At 36.9% G+C, this 22,731-nt stretch overlaps 1 protein-coding gene and 1 pseudogene across 2 annotated transcripts in view; both read left to right on the top strand.

Moving 5' to 3' along the window:
• The window catches only part of PAPSS2 (3'-phosphoadenosine 5'-phosphosulfate synthase 2), a 63,871-nt gene that overhangs the window by 11,121 nt on the left and 30,019 nt on the right, over positions 1–22,731 (top strand). The gene's annotated exons all lie outside the window — the stretch shown is intronic.
• Positions 2,318–2,436, top strand: LOC112474131 (annotated as a pseudogene).

Genomic DNA, 22,731 nt, shown 5'->3' with positions numbered 1-22,731 from the left:
TATCATCTGTAAGTAAAGCTTATTGGAACACAGCGATGGCCATGTATTTACACATTGTCCGTGGCTGATTGCATAGCAGACAGCAGAGATGAGTATTTATAATAGACCTTACGGCCTGTAAAACTGAAAATATTTACTACTATCTTACCCTTTAAGAAAAGTTTGCCACCTCCTGCTTGACAGTGGGGGCCAGTGTTCAGTTCTGACTTACTTAGGTCAATGACCTGTCAGCGTGTCACTCAAATTTGCATTCGGAGCACCAAGTACCTAATTTTATTTCAGGAGCCCCCATTAAATTGTGTTCGGTGTATTGCCACTGTTTTGTTTTTTAAAAACACACACAGAGAAAGTTCTATGCAAGCGTTGTATCTTCTGTATTATTGAGGTTACTGTTCATTAATTACAACACATGATATTCTCTTTATGACAATCTATGGGAGAAATTTCTATCTGGTCCTAGAACCAAAAGGGTTATACTTTTCTGAGTTTTGTTTTTGTTTTTTTTGTTTATTTGGTGTAATCCTTTGGAAACTGAATTCTGACAGTTTGTTTTCTTTTTCAAGATGCCTGCCAGAAAGCTCAGAAGCAAATTTGAGGCTCACTTTCCATTTATTGTACCAGCTTCGTGCTTGGTGCCATTTCATTTTATGCCCCTATTTTATTTTTCTCATCCACTTCTAATTTATGAGCTTTTTCTATACTTGTGTCTCATAAGATGCTGTGCATTTTTCAGGAACTATGCAGAACATTAAAAAGTATATTATATTAAAAATAAGATATATTTCGATTTTAGTTCTAGAAATTCACAAATTCCTCATGGCCTCACCTCAGAGATCCCTTAGTCTTTTCCTGATGATTTTGTGACTGTCTGGGCGTCTGTGCCCACAGGGCATGAAATGTTCATTGACTGCTTTGTCCAATATTCTACCTTTCCTGGAGGCTTGTAAACAAATGTCTTCATGATGAATAAAGACGTAGATCAGAGTTTCTTCATCTAGATTCCAGAGAACTCAGTAGAGTTGTGAATATGGGTGGGGAAAATATTTTTTATATTTTCTTTCATGATGAACGTAAACAACAACGCACAGTACTATTAGCAGTAGTTGTGATTAAGCCATCAATAGAAATCATAGATATTTCATATCGCTTTTTGTTGTTGCTGATGTCACAAAAATATTTGTATTCTTTATTACTCCAAACTTAAGGTAGTTATTATAGCTGTCTATCTAAACAGCTAGATCTTGTTATTTAATATATTAATAAAGGAGCATATTTATTACTGCGCTGAAATTTTTAGAAACCATTTTGATATCTATAATTTGGTTGTTTTCCTTTGTAGTCCTTTGTGTTTTATTTTATGCATTTAAAAACATTTTTCTGAGAAGGGATCCACAGGCTATCAAAGGGGTTCTGAATCAAAAAAGGATACAAAACCTCTGTATGTGCATACAGCCTTGCATGAACACACACCATTTTATATGCAGTTTCAGAGGGTTCACTGACTAACCCCTCCCCACAAGGCCCATGTCCAATATCTGTAATTTAAGAACTCATGCTCTGTCAACTAAAATTCAAGATAGATCACACGAGGGAGAGTTTTCGTTTTATTTTTTTAAGGCCCCACTCAAATGAATCACTTACAGGAATTGACCTATGATGTTTTCTGGTCGTACTATTGGTTCTAGCTGTCATGACTTAATATGTATCTCTTTATTCCATAAAACAAGGAATGTATATGTCCTCATAAAATAATTCATTTGGCTTTTACCATATTAACTCTTGATATTTTTAAGCGAGAAGTTAAAAACTTACTGCTTTTACACGCTTTGATTTGCAACTTGTACGAAAAAGAGATTTGCTCCTTTGAATTTTCGGAGCTTGACACGTATGTATTTCATAAGTTTGGAGTTAGATAAAAAATACAAATGCCACCACAGGTTAATTACATGACACTTTTCATGTTGTTCTGTGCCATTCCTAGTTTTGTTGTTGTTTTTACTAATCAAGTATATTTATTGTTCATGTATAGGAAAGCCAAGTTTCATTTGAGAATAGCATTCTCTGCTAGTATCTGTGTTGTAAGTACATAGCTACGATTTTCTTTATACCTCTTTGGGTTTTATGCTTTCTTAGTCCATACATTGCACTGGTTCTGAATACTTTCTCTTAATTTACCAAGATCTGAGTGGGACCTTAGAGATTATCTAGTCCAGTTTTTCTCAACAATGCTAAATTTCACAAACTATTGATACCTAATCTCCTTTCCCAGGGAATTTGATTGAACTGGTCTGTATTGGATTCTTTAAAAGTCGGCTAGGTCTACGGCTATGCCACACTGAACGTGCCCGATCTCATCTGATCTCAGAAGCTAAGCAGGGTCAGGGCTGGTTAGTACTTGGATGGGAGACCACCTAGGAATACCAGGTGCTGTAGGCATTAAAAAAATATAACAAATTAAATAAAGAAAGAAAGAAAGAAAGAAAGAAAGAAAGAAAAAGTCGGCTAGGAGGTTCCTCATTTCAACTTGGCTTGAGAACCATGGCCTGGCCTAATTCACTTCACCATACAAATGTGGAACATAGTGACATTGCCCAAGGCTGCCAGTTAGCTAGTAACAGATGAGTTATCTCTACTTCAGGATGCTATTTGCCTTTTTCCGTTTCTCCCTCCACCCCCCAAAAAAATGTTAGGCATTTACCAGCTAATACAGACTTCTATGATTGCTACGTTCCTCATGGAATATTTAAAATTAAATATTCCATCTGAAGTGTTTAAACGCTTGCCGTTCTTGTCCTGTTTTACCATTATCTAATGAGCAGAAGGCTTTCCGGAAAACCTTTGGGATCATTCTTTCTTACTCAACTGTTCTTGGCTACGGTCACTGTTTATTTCTGGAAATTTGCCCCGTCACCACATCATGATCAAGAGAGTGGCCCATTTTTATAAGTAGCTTGTGATTCTTGTTACTGTAAGTCTCCAGACCTCACTGTTGAATCTGGTATGTTCCAGAGGAACTAAATCTAAAAGGATTCCCTTGTCACATTCGATGGACTTGAGTACTAAAGACCCAAATTCGAAGAGCCCTCCAAAAATGGGCCTTTCTTTTCCTTTTAAGTCGTCAGGGTAATTCTAGCATTTCTTCCTTCCTTCCTTCCTTCCTTCCTTCCTTCCTTCCTTCCTTCCTTCCTTCCTTTCTTTCTTCTCTCTCCTTCTCTCTCTCTCTCTCTCTCTCTCTCTCTCTTTCTCTCTTTCTCTCTTCTTTCTTTTAATTCTAGCATTCCTGAGGAAACTACAAGTACCTCATGAGCAGAAATGCTGTCCATTTATATATTTCATACCTATCCTCTAAAATTACTTAGAATGAATAAAATTAAGTTATAATTGTGCCTTTTCAACCCAAGCTAATAGATTTCTTGCTTTGGTTTATCTGATTATGGATATCAATTAACTTTATTTATCTCATTAGGGTTAAAAAGTAATAATATGTTGTCTTATATAGGTCTTATCTTCACAGAGATTATTCAATCTAATTGCAGTAAAAAATAGAAAAAGCGGATATTTAATGCAGATATCTAGGCTTAAAAAGATTAAATGACTGAAGCTAATAACACTTTTAAAATTAACAGCAGGTTTCCCCATTTACAGTTGGTTTCTTTAGGACAACAGCTTTCTTTTACTTTCTTTTTCCTTCTGTCTTATTTTGAAATGAATTCGGTTACAACTATTTTGACAACTATGTGACCATATATATTAAATTTAAAAGAAATTAACATTTTTAAATTTTCCTATAATTCTATACAACTCTCAGGATGGAAAATAAATTTTACCTACACCAAGTCAGGATACCTTGGAACCAAAAATGGCAAAAAGCAACTGGCTTGGTGTCTAGTAACCAGGATAGATAAGAAAAGGAAATTCTTGCCAAGCCTGTCTTACCAGCCCTGTACAGAACCATCAGAGAACTGTCGTGTGAATTGCCTTCTCAGGGAAGCTCTGTGTGCCACTTCTGAACTGTCTTCATTTTCATAGACAATATAGTTTTGAAATTTTGTAGAATAAAATCCTTTTATCAAGTTACCACTGGAGAACTAGTCACTATGTCTCTATAGGATAACAACATTATAAGGTTCATGTTATATGCGTGCATGTGGTACTTTGAACCACTCTATTTTTAAAGCAATACCTAGGTCTTTACATGCCAAAGGATGGAGATTAAAATATATATATATATATATGATCACAGAGTTTAGAAAAACATCTTTTAAAAAACAAAACAAAACTATGCTTAGCTTTATGGATAAATCTAAGTATTTGAATGCATATCTGAAGAATTGATTTTAAAAAGAAGTTTAATGGAGCAAAGATTTAAGATGTAAAAAATAAAACCATAAAACTACAAGAAGAAAACATGAATCTTTTATAATCTTAGAATTGGTTCTAAGTATGACACAAACTTAGATACCACACAAAAAAATACAGTTGAATATAAAAACATTTTTAAACCACATACCAATATATATATATTTTTTAATTAAACTAATATCAGAAGATAACAACCTGAGGAAATTTTGTAACTTATAGAAGACTTAGGGCTGCTTTTCAAAATATATAGAGTTCCTACAAATTAATATTTTTAAAAAATGTGGGAAAGAAATATGAAATTCACAGAAAAAGAAATGCAAATAGCTCTTAAACATATGAAAAATGCTCAATCTCATTCATTATAAGAAATGCAAATTAAAAGTATGAAATTTATTTTTTCGTCCATCAAATTGGCATAGGTAAAACTTAAGCCAACATGGTGTGTTGGCAAGGGTATGAGAGAACAAACACTCTCTTACATTGCTAGAGGAGATTTGTATCTCCATAGAGATGTTTGGAAATATCAAAATTAAAATTAAAATAAACATATTCTTTGAGCTAGCAATTCAAATTCTAGAACTTTTTTCTACAACGATCTTGCAAATGGGTAAGATGATGTATATGCAAGGATATTCTTGGGAGCATTTTATAACAAAGGGTTGGAAACAACCTAAAAATCAATAGGAGAATTAAGTACATACTCAGTACTATTTGTTATTATAATATATCCATGATAAGGACTAATTGACAACTGTTAAAAAAGAATGAGATATCCCCTAAATATACCAATATGAAAGTAACCCCACGTATTTTGATAGGTAAAAAAAAAAAGACAGTACAAAACAGTATCTATAGCCTGGTAACATTTGGGAGAAAAAGAAAAAAGATACATATATTTATAAATGCATAGACTGTCTCTGGAAGGACACATGGTAGACTAACAGTATCATTGCCTCTAGCAAAGAGAACCGAGTGGCTGGGCAGATTTACTTTTCAAAAATAGAAAACTTTATGTCTGTCTGACTGTCTCTCTGTCTGTGTCTGTCTGTCTGTCTGTCTGTCTGTCTATCTATCTATCTATCTATCTATCTATCTATCTATCTATCTACCTACCTACCTAATATATATAGTCAAGAAATGTGAAGTGGGATTTTTATCCCACTTGTAATCTAATAAATTAGCTTGCCATAGTTTTGCGGATGCTGGCAGAAGACATGAGACGCCTAGGTCAGAGACAAAGGGCTTTCTTATTCATAGCACAGCAAGCAGTGAGAGTATTAGCATTTATGTTTGTTTGTTTGTTTCTCTTGCCCCCATCTCCCATGGGAATGACATGATGCATCTAGATAGATACCCACACAAGCAGTGAATTGCATTATAAGAGAGAAATTCTATGCTTAAGGAAGCTGAATCTTTTATAATGGGCAGTAGGAAGGCTGGCCTTTTGCTCTGGAAGGAGACGTTATCTCTATTATCCAATGCACTATACAAACATCCTTGAAAGATAATCTAAAATAAATGGCAGTTAGCACCCCACTTGCAAGATGTGCAGAAACACAAGAGACACATGGAAAATTGTCTCTATTTATTTGCAAGTACACACACAAACACTCATGCACGGACACAAACGAAGTTTGAAGGCTAATTGTAACTCCTGATACTTTGAGGCTTTTAGCTAAATTGGGTAGAGCATGAACTCATTGGTCAGATTATTAGGCCAGAGTCTGGAGTCACCTAACTCTGCCCAGATCAAAAGTCGTTATGGTCACAGGCTCTACTCTTATGCCTGGCTCACCATCTGCAAGGGCAAGTTATTTGATCAAGAGAGTCCCCAACTGAGAGCAAGAACATGAATAAATGATCACGACTCATTCTCCACTACTGTAGCTAACGACAGTAGCTGCTACCTTGGGCACTTGGAGTACTCTCAGATTTTAGAACTAGACTCATGTTACTTTAGCACTGGAGTGAACCTTACTTTATTTGGCTTCATTTAGCTCAGTTTCACACTGAAATCAATTTTAGGTCTGTACTTTACAAATGTGATTGAAATAGGCTGCGGTGGGGGCAGGGGAAGTGGTGTGGGATTCTTGGCTGTGGCACCTGGATAACAGAGTACCTCAGAAGCAAGCTTTCATTTGTCATTGGAACAGACTGGATTTCTGTCTTACATTTCAGGGTGGGCCGGAAGGCACTGTGGAGGGTCTGCAGAGGGGAATGAATTAGCATCCTGTTAGAAAGGTGCTGAGCCCCTCCCCAATCACCGTGAATGCCCTCCCCCTGCTTTTTTTTTTGCAGCAGTGGTCTATATTTTTAACTTTTTGATTAAAGTATAACATATACATATAAAATTTTAAGTGTGTCACCTAGTGAATTTTCATAAAGCGAGCACACTTGTCTAACTAGCACCCAGATTGAGAAATAGATTACCACCTTAATCCCAGGAGCCCTTTCCAGTCACTCCCTCCCTCCCAAGATAAACATCACATTAGTTTTGCCTGATTTTGAACTTTATATAAAAATAGCATTGTATATTATACACTCCTCTTTTGCTCCAAGTTATATTCGTGGAGTTATCCATATTGTTTGTGTGTGGTTAGAATGTGTTTATTCTCATCACTGCATAGCACTGATTGTCAACCAGGGGCGATTTTGCCCCTCAGGGGACATTTGGTAATGTCTAGAGACATTTTCTGGTTGTCACAACTGGAGGTGGCAGGGAAGGGAAATTGCTGCTAACCATCCTACAATGCACAGGACAGTCCTCGCAACAAGGCCCAATACGTCAGCAGTGCCGAGGTTGGGGAACCCTGCTGTACAGTAGTATTCCACACATATTTCTTAGAGCCTTGACTTCGGCATTCATCAACATTACACAGCTCAGCCCTAGCTTTGAAATTATTCTTAAAGTCATGCTTATCACAGTTTCATCAAAATAAAGAAGCTGCCAAACGAGATGTTTTCACATTTAGGATAACCATTACAGTCAAAATGAATTATTATGTGTAGTCTTGGTCATAGACAAAAATTGTAAATTTTGGAACCACTATAAGAATTCGAAGAGATTCTGTATAAAAGAATGAAATGGGCTTTCGAGGTTTTCATCAAAGAATGAAGTTGTGAAAGACTAGTCTTAAAAACAGTTTTATTGAAGTATAATTTGCATATCACAAAATTCACCCAATTTAAATGTATAATTCAAAGATTGCCAGTAAATTTAGAATTGTGCAATCATTACCAAAACCTAATTTTAGAATATTTCCAGCACACCAAAAAGATCCCTTGTGCCCATTTGCAGTCACTCCTATTCCTACCTGTAATCCCGAGAAACCAGCAGTTTACTTTCAGTCTGTAAATATTTCCTTTTCTGGATATTTCCTACAAATAGAATCATAAAATATGTGATCTTTTATATATGGCTTTTTTGACTTAGCATAATGTTTTCAAGGTTCATCCCTGTTGAGCAGGTATCAGGACTTCATTCTTTTTTATAGATGAATAGTATTCCATTGTATGACTATATCGCATTTTATTTAGCCATTCACGAGTTGATGGACATTTAGATTGTTTCTAGTTTGGAGCAGTTATGAAAAATGGAAATGGAGGATTTTGAAGCACAGCTAGGTACTTGGGTAACACAAATAGGCATTGGAAGAAGGGACATGATTCTGGGCCAATCAATCTATGTCATTCTCATGGATAATTTGAGCAATTAAGAAAAGAGAACAGGAAACGGAAAAGACTAGAGAAAGACATAGGGAAAGGAGGGCTCCGATATTTACCCATCCAGACCCTCAGGTTGAAGTCAGGACTTATACCTCATAGGATAGTGAAGCTCAGTTATAAGAGTAGCATGAAAGAAGATATTCTTAAAATCATAAGGCATTCTATACAGATGTAAGGTTTACTGTTTCTTGACAAAGTAAGGTTCTAAGGCCTCTTGTGTGGAAATTGGACACTGAGTCAAAGGAGTTACCTAGAAGCAGAATCGCCTCCACAGGAGGCAAATTTTTGCCAAACACCAGTGGAATGGGTGCCACCAAAGTAGACCCAACCCCTTCTCCTTTCACTGAGGGCCTTGAAACACTGGGAACCTATTCTTTAGCTATGTGAGGTGATGTGGCTTCATGGAATGAAAGTTGTTTATTTTATTAGACCAGAATAATTATGTTGTAGATGTGAGTGTGAGGGGTTGGAGAGGAATGGAGAGGGTCAGAGCACTTTAAACAAAATTCTTAACATAGTAACTAAATCTCTTTTTTGCAGTAGAATAAACAAGATAGGAGACTTTTCACATTACCAAAAGATGTCTTTCTCAAGGACTTATTTATACAGTATTATGTATATAACATACTTGATAGGGCAAACTGAAGCTGAACTGTTTAAAAAATTAAGATAAAGCAAATCTTCTACTATCATAAGTTTTTTTTTCTCATTTTACTGGAAAGGAAACTATGCCAGAAGGTCTAGCTGACATTGTTAGTAACCCTTTAGTGTTCCTCAAGCTTATTTAACTGATGCCTGCTTTTTCCCCACTAGAAAATGGTATTATATTAAGAGACAAGCTGAAGAACACAGTTTGTGAAATGCTGATACAACCAGATTTCAACATTTATGGTTAGCTCCTTATTTACATTGTATATTAACCTTCACATGAATCAAATTGGTTATTTTAGATGAGAACCTGAATGGCACTTTATTCTCATTCAATAAACTATCAGATTTTTATAGTGCCTCCGATAAAGTGAGTTGGCTCTACTATTACTGATTATAACTAATATGACATCTGGCATAACCCATCGAGCAACTGCATTGCTGCACTCAAATGAATTATTTATAATAAAATCTTATCCTCAACATTTTAATACCAGAGAAAAAATAAAGTGTAATATTGGAAAATGCAAATGACATCTTAGCTTTTTAAATTATATTTTTATCATGTCAATTCAAAGAAATTCAAGTTTACATTTCTATCCAAGTTCAACAAATGTCGCATATTAAGAAATAATGAGAGAGGGAGGGTTGGTGGGAGAGAGAGAGAGAGAGAAGGAAAAGGAGAGGAGGGGAGAGGAGGGGAGGGGAGGGAAAACACAAAAACTAAAACTTCAGCTTTCCTGATCCAGGTTTCCATTTTGATAGTCACGTCTATAAATGTTGTCTGTTTGCTTAAGGTTTGCTATGTTAGCACTTCCTATAGGTCTATAGAAGAGCAAAACATAACCCTCTGCCCCTTCCCTAGCCTTGCTGGCACAAATCAACAAAGGGACAGCTTGTGAGGTAGGTACACAGATGCCTGTCGGCACAGCCTTGCCGTTGATTTTTCCAGTTGAACCAAGAAGACCCTTGTTTTTTTTGGCAGGTTTAATAACTAATATTTAAACAAGGCATCTTTATAATGTACACTCTGAGAGGATTTCCTAGGGCTATAAAACTGCCTTAACTCAATGGGAGTTGTTCTCCATTCTTGAGTTGGAGCTTTAAAATTAAGTCCTTAAAAGAGAAAGCACGTATATAATCAATTACACAGAATATTTGGGTTTGAGAAAAGTAATGAAGCATGGCATTTAAAAGATGTTTGAAAATGAAAGAAAATATTTACTAAAAACAAGCACAAAATGATAAAGAATAGTCTCAGCATCAATGTCAAACCGTATGCACCAAATGAAGCTATTGCTGACAGCGTAGCTATCAGGAGATATGAGGACACTAAAGCGGGGTGTCTGCAATGCTCTAATTTTAGCATCCTCTACTTAAGTAAGTGGGAGGTATTGGATGTAGTCAGAAGGAGGAGCACAGAGGAAACATGGTCAGATTGAAAGATTTAGAGGTATCGCTGAGACAGTTGACTTTGCCGAGAGTAAAGAAGAGGCCTCTGGAAGCCTCTCTTCTCCGTCCAGGGATTGGGGATAAAGGGTAAAGAGGGTTTTAAGCCCCGAGGTGCAGTTTGTGCTTTCCCCATAGATTCTGAAGGCAGAGTAGGGTTTTTCAAATTGTGTAGCTTCTCACATGCAAACTAGACCCAGCACCACATTAGTTCAACAATGCAGGCCTTGCATGTGGCTGAGGGAATTTGCCTACATTCACCCTGTTTCTGCCACCTGACAAAAACTGAACAGCTCTATGGTGTAAATTTGCATTAGTGTGCAAGGTTGCTGTGTGACTGACCTGCGTAATTGTGGTTGGAAATATTTTGTCTCCAGATGGATTCATGAGTTTAAACACATGGTCAGAGAATCAGGCTTGTAGCTATTTTAAGCTTCTTCCAGTTAACCAGAGGAAATATCTCACATATACTACATAGTATAAAAAAGGTAGAGAATTGATATGCCTCCTGCACAGCCATTTTGAATCCATTTACAGTCACATTATATCAATACATGCTGGCTTCAAAATGCAGCAAATAAAGAGTTGCACCATGATTTTAGTACATGATCAATGAAGTTTGAAATCTGATCATCATTAACTCTGTTTAAAAAAAAAAATCCTAGTCTTTCCCCTGAGAACCTATCGATTTTACTTCACTAGTTGGTAATTGTTGTAGGAGTCTCCCTCTATCTGCCTCTGTGAAAGCAGCCATGATGTATGTGATCAAATGCAGATGGTGTTGTCATTTCAGTCATACTTCCAAAGGTAAGCCATGTTTCTCAGGCTCTCCTTCCAGCCTACTAATGCTTTGCGTAAGTCCTTAGGGAGCAGCTCACATGTGACAGGTCCAGTTCATGGTGTGACATGTCAAATGCACTGTGCACTAACTCAGGATGTCTGCCTTGTCTTTGAACACTATAGATTATTTGCTTTGCTTGCTTCTGAGTTTTAGATAAATGGAATCATACAGTATGTTCTCCTTTCACGTCTGGCCTCTTTCTACACTGTGTAAGATCCATTCTTGTGTGTCATCGTAATTTGTTCATTCTCATTGCAGTGTACTATTCTTTTGTGTAAAGACACCGTGGTTTATTTACCAGACTACTGCTAAATGGCAGTTGAGTGTCTTTCAATATTTATAACAACCCCGTGAGGTAGGTGCTACTACCTTGTCCATTTTGCAGATGGGAAAACTGAGGCTTTGAGCAGCTTTAGAATTTATTTACTTCAGGTTACAGAGGTCATTGTGGTCTCGCCAGGCCTTTAGCCCAGGTAGCCTGACTCAGAGCCCCCATTCTCCACCCTCACTCTATTATGCCTCAATACCTAACTGAGCTCTCTAGTGAAGCAGGTCTCTGATCTGTTTCTGCCTTTCTTTTGTCCTTTTAAAGGATTCGACTGTGGAGGCTGTGGAAGCTGGACCAGAAGACAAACATGTCTGTCACCAGGCTACATATGTCCTCATCCATTCCCCTAGCTTTGTTCCTAGGTCAGCTTTACTGTGCTTAGAGTAAGGGCTCTGCTCAGTGGTCCCATTAGTTCACCTGACATGTCTGAATTGCTGATAAATCTTGTGTAGGCTCAAGCTGCACCTGCACCCATCTCAAAAGCATATTTAAATGCTGAATTGACTCTTGAAAGGAGAATTTAGCACATTATTTTATTTGCGTTATTTGCATAAGTCCTTAGGGAGCAGCTCACATGTGCATTCCTTTGAAAAGAATTTTTAGTATGTCCTTGGCTTTAACTAGTTAGGCTCCACTTTTGTCACATAGACTATGAAGAAACTTGAAGACTATTTTAGGTTTATTGGTTTGTTTGTTTGTTTGTTTATTTTTTCCTGTACTGAGGAATTGTTCTTCTTATATTTGAGCCTTCTCTTTTTGTAAGAAAAGAAATATCAACTCACATTTTATGTTTTTTAGAAAAAATGTTCACGAATGCATTTTTCTTCCTGTTGCTTCCTGAAAAACATTCAAGTAGAGGCTACAGATGAACATTAAAAAGAAAGATCTATTTCCTAGGCTTATGTCAGCAGCCCAGGACCAAGAAGTTGCTAGGAGGTCAGTTCTGGGCCTTTCCCTGGATGCAAACGGAGGGACATAAATCAGGCCACCCACTCCCAAATTCCAGTAGGAAATGAGGTGCTCTGCTCCTGCATCTTTCCTTGACCATCTTAGAACAGTGCAGAAGTTTGTGGGGTCTTTGCTGTGTGATGACCAGAGAGCATATTAAGGAGGCCTACGTTTCATTCCTAGAGGCTAGAGATTTCCTACCCGGGAGGGCAAATGATACACTTTGTTTCTTGCTTTGGAAAATATGTAATTTTGACAGTCTTCAAATCCAAATGGAAGATTTTTTTTTTTTTTAATGACAAAATTGGTGGTACACATATGTACAAGTAGATTTTTAAAAAAATTTTTTCTAAAAGCATTTTAGCAAAGTTGAATGTGCAGCCTCTCCTCTGTAGAGCTTCATCCTTTTTTTTCCAGACACTCCTTTCCCTCGTGGAACCTATGAGGCCTGCCAGCCAGGAGAGTGGCAGTTTTCCAACAAAAACGCTATTTTACTCATTGGTCGATAGAGGGGGAGGGTATAGCTATTTAGGGATGTCTGAGTTTAGTCTCCTTCGATTATGAAATTGCCTTCTCTTCTCCCCAATGTCTTCATATAATTTTGGTGCCACACTGCACACCCTCTGTCCACCTTACAGCCCAATTCTGTATTTCAGCTTGGCCACCCCCTAGCCAATGAACTTGCTCAACGCTAATTTTAAAGTAATGTGTGAAAGCTGCAAGTTCTTAAAATAGGATGTTGCCTGAATATTTACCTAAACTTCCAAAAATTATATCTGAAATTTCAGAACTGGTTGTAAAACTTTAGTCTCTTGAAGTAAAACCTACTGTTCTCTTGTAATATAGTTGTTTTTAGCAGCTAATAGTTTGGAACCAAGACTTTAAGCCATCTTTTCTCCTCTGATTGACATCAGAGAAGAAGGGCATTCCCTTGAAAAGACTTTCTAAAGAGAGAATTTTGTAAATGGAGTATAAAAAAGAATGAGGATCAGAGATTAACATCTTTAGTGTTCGAATGGCTTATGTAAATAATAAAAGCAAGACTAGGCCTTATTTTCTGAGAAGTAAAGCCCTACTCGGGTGCCAGATAAAATACTAGATGTCCAGTTAGATTTGAATTTTAGATAAACAACAAATAATTTTCTAGTATAAGTATGACCCAAATATTGCATGGACATAACATATTTTTATTTTGTTGAATCTGGCAACTCTAACAAGGTTTTCAGTATGGTTTCAGACAATTTCAATCAGTTAATATTTTCTGAGTGCTTTCTGCATGATGTTTCGTCCCAGACATGACCTCAGGAGCCTCAGAACAGGCCTCGTGTGTATCTCTTTCACTGTCGTACCCACTTCTCCTAGCACAGTCTTTGGCTCTATGAATATTTTTTGAAACAAAGGAAAAAAAGAAGTATAGAATATGATGAATTTATGACACTTATAACCTAGGTGGGAACACAAGCTCACATATATAAAAAGATGATGTGACTAATACTAACTTATTTTGGATTTTAATTGGTTAATTTACTTGCTAGACTAACCCACTTAGGTAAAGCGTCCAAATTCTAAATACAAGAAAAGTTATTCCCACTTTAAAAAGAAGTGATGATTGAATAGGAAGTTGAATGTTATTCTTATCCGAATGTGATGTAATCTTTTTAATTATCTGATTTAAAACTGCTCTGAGTGACCAGCTGTGTGACCTTGGACAAAATACTTCACATCTTTGAACCTAAGTTTTACCATCTATGAAATGGATGTGACGAGATGTGCCATATTCGTCTGTACTTTGTGAGTGAGGCTCGGGCATGGCTTTAGAAACTGTAAGCTTCCATGACAGGTAAGGGATGGACCACTGCAGCTATTTTTGCATATGTTTTAGTCAGCAGACACAACTGTGCATTCTGCACATGGGTGAGAGGACCATGTGCTGTTTGCTCTGTGCTGAGTTAGAAATAGCTGGGCACAAGAAGGTTTTCACAGCTGGAAAATAAAAAAGAATGCCCCCGAGTTTTGAGGGAAATCCTTAGACTTCTTTCTATACTACATGTTGCATGGCAGAGGAAGACTGAACAGAGAGAAGCACAGGACTGTCAATAATTTTAACTATTATCATTTACCTAATTATTATAATTATTTTATTGGTAATGCATATTTTAATTATTATTAATAACAACCATTTTTCTTATTTTAGCTAACAGTTAGTGAGGGCTTAACTACTGTCCAGGCCCTGGGCTATTTTATGTACATTTTTATCATATAATCCTCATAAGAGTTCAGTAATGCAGCAACTGTTATGAAAAATGTTTTACAAATGAAGGAACTAATAGATTAAATAATTTGCTCGATGGCATGCAGCTGGCAGCTGGAAGAACCAGGGTGCACAACCAATCACTCCGGCCGTGGTGCTCGTGCCTTAACCTGTATGCCATTCTGCTTCTTCAAGGGAACATACATCCAGTCAAGGGAGGTAGAGTTGGGGGCAAGAGCATCCGTCTTTCTGCACATGATTTTTAGTTAATATGATTGAATTCATCTGACAGTACTAACAGGTACAGCTGCCCCCGAATCTGTACTTTGGCCCAGAGTTTTAAAAAAAATTTAGCATTCTTTTTACCCAGTCCTTCCACTTTGGCCAGGGTTCTTCCAATACTATTTCAGCACCTTGCCCTCTACCTTTGCCTATAATAGCTACTTGAATAACTAATCAGATTTTATGAACTATAATGGGCGTGACCAATTAGTTTGAGTGAAAGTGCTTAACATTCATTCAGTAAATTTTAAATGCCTCCAATATCCCAGGCACATGGATTCCAAGACAAATGCAGGTAGAGCACTCTACAGAGCTCATAATCTGGTGAAGCAGACAGACGTGTCGACAAATAACCAAAATTAACATAAATTCTCTAATATAGTTTAGTGTTCCCTAGATTTGCCTAAGCATTCAAATCACTTGAAATACTTTAAAAACAAAAAAAACTACAGTTTCTTCAGCCCTAACCCAGACCGATTGAATCAGAATCTCTTGGGGAGGGTGCCGGGAATCTATATTTTAACAAATATAAAGTCTTACAATTAAGGAAATTAGGGAAATGAGATTATCAGCAGAAACAGGATCCTGTGGGTTCAGAGGAAGAAGCTAAGTCTGTCTTTGGGTGGGAAGATTAGCCAAAGCCTCTCGTGATAATGTATAAGTCACACCTTCATGAGTGAGTAAGCAGATAAGTAGAGAGGACAGTCCAAATAAGGAGAATGGGTGAAAGCACAGAAGCAAGTTTATTCTGGACAGGTAGATGGGATTTCTACGATGGATTTATGGAATTAAGGCCAAGAAGGGCAGTAGGTAAAGCTAAAAAAGGAGGTCATGGCCACAATGTGAGGTCTATGGGCTTTACAGAACATCAGAGATTTTAAGCAAGAGAATTTTACTGTGTGGCAAGGGGGAGAATGTTCCACTGAGGAGAGAGGCAGTCCAGTTTGAAGGATGTCACAGGGGTTCTCAAGAGCGATTAGCTAAATTACAATAGTGGGATGGTTTGAGGGGTATTTCTTAGCTAAAATTGCCAGGACTTAATGATAGATTGATCTTCTTTTAAACGAGGGTGGGGGCAGTAGGATGACTCCTAGTTTAAATAATGGAGAGAAATATGGGCCATTGCAAGTGGTGAGGAATATTGGAAGGGGCGCAAGGGGTGATGACAAGAAAATGAATTTTGTCTTGATCATGCTGAGTTTCAGTGGCTCTGGGGGACCATATATGCTAGGCATTTAGATATCCAGAGATAGAGATTTGGCAGCCTACAGCATACTGATGAGAGGCAAAGCTTTGGGAACAGAAGAGAGTCATAAGGAGGAAAGTGAAGTGTGCTAGAGACTATGAGACTCCTGGCATCCAAAAGCACTTACCTGCAATAATATATTAATCTGTTTGAACCTACTGGTAGGTATAGAAGTCATATTGCAATGGTTTAGAGTCCTCTACTCCTAATAATAATGACAGTGAGTCTCAAGAAAGACATTAATCTGGCTCTTTCACAAATGCCCTTTGCGTTGTTCTTCCTTATAGAGGGAAATGCCTCTCTGGGTCCGCTCTTGATGGTTGAACGGGAGGCAGTGCCTTCTAATCAAGAACAGTAAAATGGTAATAGGAAGGCCAAACAACCACGTGATATATGGTTACTATTTTCATTATATGTAAGAAGACACCAAGGCTCAGTAAAATCAAATAAATTGACTAAGTTGCTAATAAGAGTGTATTCATTTCCAAATAGTAGAGATAATGCTGACAAGTATGAAAAGCATTATTAAACAAAAATATGCCATGATGGCTATAGATTTATGGACTTCGAGAATACAACCATTCTATTTTACATTTATTCTGAGAAGATGAAGCTTGAATCATATAAGTTGCAAATTATACATCAAAAAGCATTCTTTTTATTAATCATGTCAATTCTATACCTTCCCTACTGATTATAGTAACCCTAGAACTCTCTAATATTATATATATATTCTTTTCTTAAATAATGTTTTATTTTTCAATTTCAGTTGACAATTTTCAACTTCAGGTGTACAGCATAGTAATTTGCATGTGCCAGCTTGTCGATGTAAAATTTTCAGAATGGTGGTTTCAGGCTATTTCAAGCCGAAGGATTCTTTTAGTTCACAATAATATCCGTTTTAGTTGGCTATTTTGGATTGCTTATGTCATATTTGTGGAGGAAAAAACAGTGGAATAATCCATGTGAGGGTGTGCTCAGAGAGTTAAATGTGGCTCATTTAACTTATTCAAGCAGTGTATTATCTAAGTGTCCAGTTTAATATTTTATTGGACTTGGGTGATGACTTGGATGTCAGCACTAACTGAAATGCATTGGGTCACATTAGCTTAATTGATTCTCAAAAAATATGGGAAACTCACCAGAAACTATAACCACAAATTGTTATACATAGTTCCTTGATACAGATATCAAAGTATATTTTACAAATGCATTTATGAATGGGAGCTCCGTTTATTTTAATATTTGGCTGTGTTCTGTAGTAGCATCTGTGAGAAGACTTAGGACACAGCAGGTCTCACTTTAAGAAGACTTCAGCACATAACACAAAGGTGCCTGTAACTGAAGTTGGAAATATGCAATCTTACTGAGTACTGATACTAAAGCATATGTGCTGATGAGAAACAGAGGTTGTTTGAAGACATTCACGTCACTCAGTCAGCCAACAAACTGTTAAACTTCTATTGTTCATTTAGCAAATATTTACCGATCATTTAATGACGTCCATGTGCTCCATATTTTCTAGCTCTTTTTAATCCTTACAACAGTTAGCAAGAATTACAATCCTACATTTTGTAAGATTTAGGGAGGTTAGGTTCTAATGGAGCCAGAATTTGAACTGACTCTAAACTGTCCAGTGTTAAAATCCATATCATTTCCTCTTAGCTGATCCCTGTCGGGAAATCAAAGCTATATTACTATGGCCCCCACCATGCGGGGTTGACCGTGAAGTCTAAAACATAAGACTTAAGTCTCTAAGTCTGTAAAAACATTAGACATAAGTCTAAAACATCCAGGCAAGTGCCACAGAATCTAATGGCTATAGGACTTTAGGGGAGAAGCATCAGGAAAGCAACTTGAGCCTGTGGGGTTTGTGCTGTTTGAAAAACAGGCAATATGTGGATAGGTGGAGGGTATGAAAAGATTATTCCAGGTAGGATGAGCTGAGTGAGAAAAGGTACAAAGCCAGAACGAGCAAGCTGTGTTTAGGAAATGTTGAGTAGACTTCCTGCTTGGAACAGAACTTTCTGCAGCTGATAGAAAATATGGTTGAAAGAGTCAGTGGAGCCAGCTAATGGACAGCCTTATATGCCAAGCTAAGAATTAGGACTTCATTCTGTGGTTAATAGGGAGCCATCGAAAATTTTGAATATAAAAGTTAAATGATTAAAGAGTGTATTAGAAAATTAATGTGATTGTCATTTGAAAGAGGCAGCGCTAGAACTGGACATCATTAATGAGATTTGAGCCAAGGGGGAGGTAATATGTGATGGATGTTTTATACAACCTTGAGGAGGCCCAGAAGGAACACAGTTCATGGGGGGCTGTGCTCAGGAATAAGGTCCAAAACCCCAGGCCAGGCTAAGGAAAGTCTTTACCCACAGCAGCAGAGGGCAGTGTAGCCAGAAGGAGATGTCAAATTATGGTCAAGAGACAAGCAAAGGTCATAGCTGGAGAAGCAGTTCACAGCATCAGGAGGGGCTGAGGAGAGAAATGTGGCTGTTAGTGAAAAATGAGCCAGAAGGACCCAGAACAAGTTCTGTTGGAGAGCATGATACAGTTGAGGCAACTGGTTCTGGACCAAGACTAAAGACTAAATGCCAACCCCCGACCCGGAGGGCACCAAGGAGCAGCAGTGTGCCTATGCTTTGGGAGCTTTAGGAGAGGCTGTGGACCAGGTGTGTCAGGATTAATCTAGTGAATTGTATGTACCAGCTGGAGACTAGAGACTCGTGGGGCTGCAAGCGAGTTCACTCAGAGGCTGTAGTCAAAGGAAAACCAGGCAGACTCCTAGGGCATGTGAGCAGAATTAAGACCGAAAGCGCAGAACTCTTACAGTAGGCCCGGACCCCTTATCGGTGGTATCGGTTACCCAGGTCAATCACAGTCTGAAAATGCTAAATGAAAAATTCCAGAAATAAATGATTCATACATTTTCAATTGCACGTGGTTCTGAGTATCATGATGAAATCTCCCGTCGTCCTGTTTCAGATGCACCGAATCTAGAGGGCCTCTAACACCATGTGCAATCCCATGAGGAGAGGGGCTTCTTCATTTTCCTTGGCAAACATCTGAATGATGTGTGCAAACTGTCTGATTTTGCCATCCAGGGTTTTCCAACAATTTGCCTGTTTTTCAGATGCTTTGGAAAAAAATTGAATACTGTAAAATATTTTCATAAGCAAAGCCATCTGGCATTTTTTTTTTTTTAAAAAAAGATGCCTTAATTATGCCTTCCCTTTGTACTTTTTTGGTTTTCACTTTTTCACAGCGTTCAAATTCTTGTCCATTTGACATCAGTCTGTGGTTTATTTCATAATGATGGCTTCTAAAAGGCAAAACTTAGTTGTGGGTATGTTTTCCCCTTAAATTGTTTTCTTATTCACAGATTTAGCCTATTCAATAAATTCTTCTGTGGTAGGAATTGGTAAAAATGATCATTTTTGGTCTTAAAGAAAATTTTACATTCATCTTAAAACTTTTTTCATGAAATCACACTTTTAAATTATAAATTCCATATTTGGGCCATTTCTGTATTGTCCAATAACTGCTTTTTGACAAATGATTTCATTCGCTCTTATCAGGAATTTGCCTCAATTTTCACAACTAGGGTTTTGTCACTGGCTACTTGATATGGTTATTTGGTTATATGGTTATTTCCCTTACAACACAAAGTATAATCCTATGAAGCTGGTGATTTTTACTGAGGATACCTTACAATATTTTCCTCAAAGTAAACTCCTTCTTAAAACATATGATCAGTTTTGAATTTAGTGACAGTTTTTCAGTTAAAACTTCCTTATCTACCAATAACTACAGGATTGGAGTTGAACCTTAAATGTCCAGTGGGTAGTGATTGCATCAAGTTGAGTATGGTGGTCTTCCTGCTGTTCAGCAGTTTACAGATTTTACAACCACCATAATCAAGTGGCATGGACTGTACTTTAAAGCAGCGGTCCTCAACCCTTTTGGCACCAGCGACCAGTGCTCCCATGAGAATCTAATGCCTGACGATCTGAGGTGGCGCTGGGGCGGTGATGCTGCACTGGGGACCGGCTGCAAGTTCAGATGAAGCTTCACTCATTCATCCCCATCTCCCCCCTTACCTCCTGCTCTGTGGCCTGGTTTTCCGCAGGAGTGTACTGTACTTCATTATGGACTTTGAGAGATTAGTTTTCTCAAAGATTTATTCTCAAGATAGCAGGTTTAATGGTTTTTTAATTTGCTGATTTCGTTTGGTTATTGTTCTGTTGGTTGTACTGTACCTTGTGGCTTGCTTATATCCGCACACATCTGTTACCCTTTGAGCATCAAACCATTTGGCTTCACCATCTTCTGGTTGACAAATTCTTTATTTAAAATATATACTTATTTCTAAGTTTAATATAGAAAAATCAGAATATAGAAACAAGAAAAATAATTATCTAGAATTACCTAAGTCAAGATGATTACTATTAGCATTTTGTCCTTTATTTTCCAAAATTTTTTTGTAGCCTTATACATATAAATATATATATTTTTAAAATGGAATTGACATTAATTCACTCTGTAACCTGTTTTCTCATTTGGGTATATACCATGATATATTTTTATGTCAATTAATATAGATGTACATATTTATCATATGGTTGTGCCATAATCTATTTAATTGACGGACATTTTGATTGTTTTTGATTTCACTATCATAAATAATATTACTATGACCATCTTCGGGTAATGATTCCTTTTGCTGTATTACAATGTTGAAGTTCTTTGAGAATGAGTGAGACTAGCAGGGAAAATCATAGTGAGGCATTACACGTTCTCAACAAAACTTGAATAATTTTATTTCCATGGAAGAATGTGTTTTAGAATAAACTAAAATTGAAAAAAAATTTAAAAGAAGATTTTATCTTTAAAATTTTAAAACATATTACAGAACAACTATCACAGCCATAGGTATCCACACTAAAAATAAAAAGCTTCAGTAGAAATACATAAGAAAACATAAATTATAAATACATAAGAATTCTAGAAATAGGTTCACACTATTAAAAGATTTTTAAAGTAATAAGGAAATGAATTACAACATTTATTGAGATCACTGGATATAATTATGGAAAATAAATAAAATTGATCCATATAATCCTATGACACATTTTAAAAATGTCAGAAGTATCACAAAATTAATACAGTTTCATATAAAAATAGATAGAAGCCTGAAGAGTATATTTTGCCCAGCTATAATGAATAATCAAATAGGGAGACATTAAAGACAATAAGAATCTTTTTATGTATTCTTAAAATGCCTTTTAATATGATATAATAGATTATATATAATATTTTATGTGATATATAATAAAGTACATATCAAAAGAAAAGCAAGTGAATAGGTATATTATAATTAATAAAAACTTTACTATAAAAAATAGGGAAAAAGAACCAAAATATATTTTTAAAAATAGATATGGTCATTGTCCAGAATGTAGTTAATTAATAGCAAGAGAGACCAAACACGCAAATGTCATAAGTAACTTATTACATGGAAACAAGCATATTTTTACTAGTAGCTAAATAAGCACAAAGTAATCTAGAGGGAAGAATAATAAAATTACAAATGCAATAAATTCCTTGGAATATTTAGAAAAAGGTATATTGTGGTAGCCTGGTAACTTGGCTCTGTCTTTCAGAAGATGAACTGGTGATACTTAATGAGACCTTTGAAATAGTTTGTAACTTTTCATACTCAATCATTTCACTTTGGTTTATACACTCCAAGGAAGTACTCTGAAAGGAAAGAAATAAAGATAGGTAATTATAAAACATTTTAAGCTACTCATGTTAAGTAATGAAAATGGAGAATGATTTTTTAAATTGTTTACATTTTTGTGTAGTATCAAAAACCTTAATTAATACACATGATCTCATTTAGTCCTTATGAGGAAGCTATGACACAGAGGTCTCACAGCTGGAACCAGAAACTGGATGTTATGCCCGGGCAGGAGTAACACCTGCATTTACGTCAGGAAGCCTGGCTCCATGTCCTGCATCTTCCAGGCGTGGGACGTCAGCCAGTAGTTTTTAGATCTGTAAATGTGTCACAGTGCCCAGCTTCCTTAGCACGCACATTTTGAGCAATAAGCAAGATAATGCATGTGAACGTGGAGCTTCTGCTCTGAGCCTGAGAGAGCCTTTACTGAAGTTGCTGCTTTCTGAAAGCGAATCTTTAAATGAATCTTCAAATTGCACATCAAGGCCAAGAAGGCTTGGAAATCAGCAAGAGAGCAATGAACCTATAGCCCAACAGCAGTGAGAGCCCAGTTCGAAGGGTCAGAGTGGAGTCATAATTAGGGAAATAAAGTGGATTTGTTTGCACTGCATAGGAAGCAGGAAAGTGTAGAGGAAATTCAAATCCATTTGTTCATTTTTTATTGAAGAGATTACAAACACATCAAAAAAAACCTTTGAGTCTTGGGAAACTCATTACTGGCACACAGTTTCCAGCTTCCTTATTCCTCTAATACCTTATTCCTCTTATACCATTCCTATAATGGTATTCACTGTGACACATGCTCAGATTTGGCCCTGGAGATGCCCCACCCAATCATGAGATCATCTGAAGTCCTTTCTCTATGTCGCCTCTTCTAGTCATGCAAAATCAAGGCTGAAGC

This window comes from Pteropus alecto, unplaced genomic scaffold (assembly GCF_000325575.1).
Source record: "Pteropus alecto unplaced genomic scaffold, ASM32557v1 scaffold88, whole genome shotgun sequence".
Taxonomy (NCBI): Eukaryota; Metazoa; Chordata; class Mammalia; order Chiroptera; family Pteropodidae; genus Pteropus; species Pteropus alecto.
The sequence above is the reverse complement of the archived record's forward strand: the minus strand, read 5'-3'. Positions and strand labels throughout refer to the sequence as shown.